This window comes from Pundamilia nyererei, unplaced genomic scaffold, assembly GCF_000239375.1.
Source record: "Pundamilia nyererei isolate P.nyererei 1_Seehausen unplaced genomic scaffold, PunNye1.0 scaffold00086, whole genome shotgun sequence".
Lineage (NCBI taxonomy): Eukaryota > Metazoa > Chordata > Actinopteri > Cichliformes > Cichlidae > Pundamilia > Pundamilia nyererei.
Window position 1 is genome coordinate 317,017 of NW_005187487.1, and position 4,517 is coordinate 321,533.

Consider the following 4,517-nt stretch of genomic DNA (forward strand, 5'->3'; position numbering starts at 1 on the left):
AAAAAAGAGTGCTTTTGTAAAGCTGTATATATCACCAACAGCTTCATTCTCTTCAAGTGCACTATTAAAAATTAATGAGCAACATTCCTTGTTTCCTTCCTTCTTTCTTTACTTTTGGGACCATGTGAAATAAGATTCATTGTTACATATAGAGTCCACATACTTCTTGTGCAGTAAAACAGAGCCTAGACAGACTAAATGGCCAAGATAAATTCAAGAGGACAGACAGAGACAGTGCCAAGAAAGAAAAGTAAAACAGTAAAGAGAGCTGAAAACATGACTGCATAGATTTTATTATTGTGCTCTGAAAGCTGAAAGTGACTGAGTGACAGGAAGATGGAAAAAGGAAGTGAGAGAGGAATATTGTGGTCGAGATGCTAACATAAGTGGCAGTATTTTGCTCTGTCTGCAAACAGAGTTGGATTTCAACCCCGTTCAGTCTGTGCCCAGGGGAGGGAAATTAACAATCTGTCTGTTCGTTTAGTGACTTGTCATTCCCTGACGCCTCCTGGCACCTCCTAGGAATCTTAACAAGGACCAGAAATGGGAACGAGTGACAGGGAAGGACAGCGACAAAGGAAGAGTAAAAAAAAAGGAAGGAAGAAATGTCAAAAGCGTTAATACCAGGGTGTGCTGTTTGTTCTCCTCATTAAATTACAATCAAGGTTTTTATTGTTACTCTTGACTCTTTCCAAAGACCTATGAGCTCATATCTAACAGGGGAGGGTAGGTATGAACCAAATAAACATAAACATATATACGTTCTACATGTAGGATAAGAATATAAATAAAAGTAAACACCTTAAATAAATTACTTCAATCAAGTTGCAGCTGGAGTTTAAGCCACAGAATCTCACAGCAAAAAAAATAAGCAGGTTAAAGTTATGATCATATCAATTTTCATTATATGGAACCCAATTTTTTACAGCGTAAAGTAATTTTATGAAAAGGGTTAACAAAAAAGAAGAAATGTGCATTGAAATAACAGAATTGTTCTGTTGTTGTGCAGAAGACCTTAAATTATATATTTATAAGGAATTGCATTACCAGAGGTACTTAAGCTTTTGCAGTGACTGTTTTAATCCTTATTCTGCTCTGACCAAGTCTGTTCTTTGTGGTTTGTAGTTTCTGTGCATCTGCATACCCCACTGAGTATGTGTCACTAGGTCTCAGGTCTGTGTCTGAATTGGTGTCTTCTACAGTATATAACTGTATTCATTCATGCATACATACAGCTGGTGTGTCACAACATGTGTTCCAGCATCCCCGAGTGTCTGTGGGTGTTCCCTGCTTCCCGCCCGGGGCTTTAATTAGTTCTCCCTTAGTAATCATACTGTGCAGTTCTGCTTATTCTTGTTGTCATGGTAGCACTCTGAGGTATCAACATCTGTGAGATGATGGCATTTTTATGAATGTGATATACAAGGCTAGAGGAAATTCAATTACATCAGGGATAAACATCCATTTGGAATCAGGGATAAATGGATCAGAATTTGATGGTCAAAGATCAGTGTGACCTCATGAAACACGTTTCACTCAATGTCATGTTTAATAAACTAAAATAATGAGGGGTTGACACATTATATGCCAAAAGTCAAGATTGGAAAGCCATGGCTGAAAACATAACCCTAAGTGATGCATACATCAATAATCTAGTTAAAAACAAACTCGAAGATGTGTTAAAAAGGCCAGACTCTTGACTTCAGCATGAAATAAGTCAATACAGTATTCAGCCTGTTTAACCCAGCTTGTCTCTCTATATAAAACCACAACAATAATAATAAAAAACTAACGTCGTGTTCTAAATAAGAATCAAACTAGTAATTTACACTATACAATTACAATCCTTGATTTAGAGAGGTAAATTTTGAATAAATTTGTAGGTCCTTTTCTTTAGATTGATATTTATACAGTAATAACAAGAGTACAAGTTATCGTTACACATATAGTGTATCTCTTACCAAATCATAATTTGAAATTAATGAGCTCCAGCACAGTGTTAAATGTTGCCTTGCTTGCAGAAAGACACGCAAAAGTAAGCATAACTAAATGATAGATTCAGCCTTTTTCCAGCTGAAGCCCCAGACTGAGAGACATAAATCGTGTTTCTTCATTGTTGTATTTCTGAGTCAAAAGAGAAACTGCTGTTTTGTTTCTATTGCAGACACGGCTGACACCGAGCACTGCTCCTTATCTTTGCTTTTGGTAATTATGAAGAAGGCTGCAATTGTATGGCAAACTTTCAAAGTGGTACAAATGAGTGAAGCATCCCTCTGTGATTACACTGTATAGCTATGAATTCCACAATCAAAACACAAAGGAGCATTAAACAGTGTCTAAAAAGTGACTGCTGCCCATGGACTTTTTTGTGTGTGTCAGAAACTTCAGAGATTATTTTTATTCTTTTTTTTTATGTTTACCTGTTTCCAGATTCTATTTAGCAATCTGCGTAAAAATAAAAGACATTATGAGACTCTACTATGAGTGCCAAGCAACTTCTGACAGCAATTTACAGTAATAACAGGTTTGTAATGACATTGTTTTAATTCATACAATTCATTTTTAATACTATTACTTGTTATTTAATGGTAATAATTCAAAACTAAATTTTTGATTTCAGAGGCAGGATTCTCTTTCATGCTCAGTAATGGACAATTTAATAAAAGTTGTGTTGTTCTGCCAAAATTATTGTTATTATCTGTAAATTTTCACATTTACTATAGTAAAGCATGTGATAACTTTTCATTAAGATGCCATATTATAGTAATTTACTTGCATTCCTTCCTTTCTAATTAGACAGTATTTCTTATAAATCAGCAGTATAATGCATCATAAAACAATGTAATGATTTCACAATCTTTAATCCAAGGCATAATGTGGCCTATAGTCGTATAATGACTCAACAATTCTTTGATTAGAGGTATAAGGTGGCATAAGATACTATAATAATCTCGCCACACTAAAACAAAAATTGTTTTAGTTTATTAATTAATTAATCAACCATAATATTCAACCACTAAAACAAAAATTGTTTTAGTGGTTGAATATTATGGTTGATTAATTTCCATTGTGCCAGCTCCAGTTTGGGTGAAATCAGTTTTGTGTATTCAGTAATTTTTAGTTTCAAATACGTTTTTGATACATTTCTAAAATATTTCTGTTCTGATGTTTGTATGACTGCTCTAATCCACATATCATTGTTTTTACTATGCTACTCCACCCAGCCATACTACAGTAACTACACATTACCGTATAGAAAATAATCTTTTCCGTGTAATCATACATTATAATTTTTTGGGGTTTTTTTTGTTTTTTTAAAATAGTCATGCTTCTTGGTGCAAAAACTCAAAATACTGATGCTACACTCTCCCTACACACTTTTTGCTTCAAAAATAGACGCTGGTATCTAAATGTTTTTTTAATTAATAATCTGCAAGAACAAAACATAAGAGAATAAGAACATAAGAAGCCTAAGAGCTTTCAAATATTAAGCCCCTTCAAGATAATGTTTGTCCTCTAAAAATCTAACCAGTAGATTATTAAGCAACACGGCAGTCTACCAACATGCAGTGCTGTCCTAAAAGGCTTCACAGCATCTGTTGGATCCATTCATTAGACCAAAAATTAGAATATAATTCTTCACCTCAGACAAAAATCTGAGGTAATGCATCATTCCAGACAGCATTACTTTGTCTTTCAAGGTCTCATGAACTGTCAGGAAAAGAAGCAGGAACAATGAGAGCAAGCATTGTGACAGAGATGATTAAATGCTCGGGACTCTAACTGGTGGTTGGGTGACAGCTCAGCATGGAAATAAGAACACTGACACATACTCACAGGATTAAAGGTGTGTGTGTGTGTGCGCGCGTTTATTCCACAGCACACACATATATAAAAGGACATGAAATTAGTAGATAAGTCAATGTCAGTAGTTTTTAGTAATACGATTGATTTCTTATGTAATTAACATAGCTACTGAAATCTTCACCCTAATAAATGCTAAGAAAACAGAATAAATTAATAAAGTGGGACAACCAGTGTCAGTTTCCTCAAAGAATCAGGAGCTTTCTTATGTGGTATATAGTGCTGCTTAAATAACTTACAAAGGATGTCTAGCATTACGGGGGGAAAAATACCAATTGCTATTTATCAAAACAAATTTTACAAAAAATTCCTACATTTGGATTTAGTTTCTCTCTATCAATGTCTACTGATTAACTGGTAAGTGCAAAAAAAAACTATAACTGTAATGTGATTGAGAAAGCGAGAAACCTACAATATCATCCACATGTCTGTGAATAAGTCAATACTAATGTTCAATAATAATGAATGGCTCACCCACAACAACTTGTGTTATCTCGTAGCCATCAATGAGGCAGTATGTTACACATGGATGTCACAGCATCACATGATTATTATTTACTGAAATCTGCAGGTTTGATGACTCTGGTCAAGATTTAATTGTATTTATTCATTTAAGTTTATTCAGTTCATACTGGATAGTAAGATCTGTCATT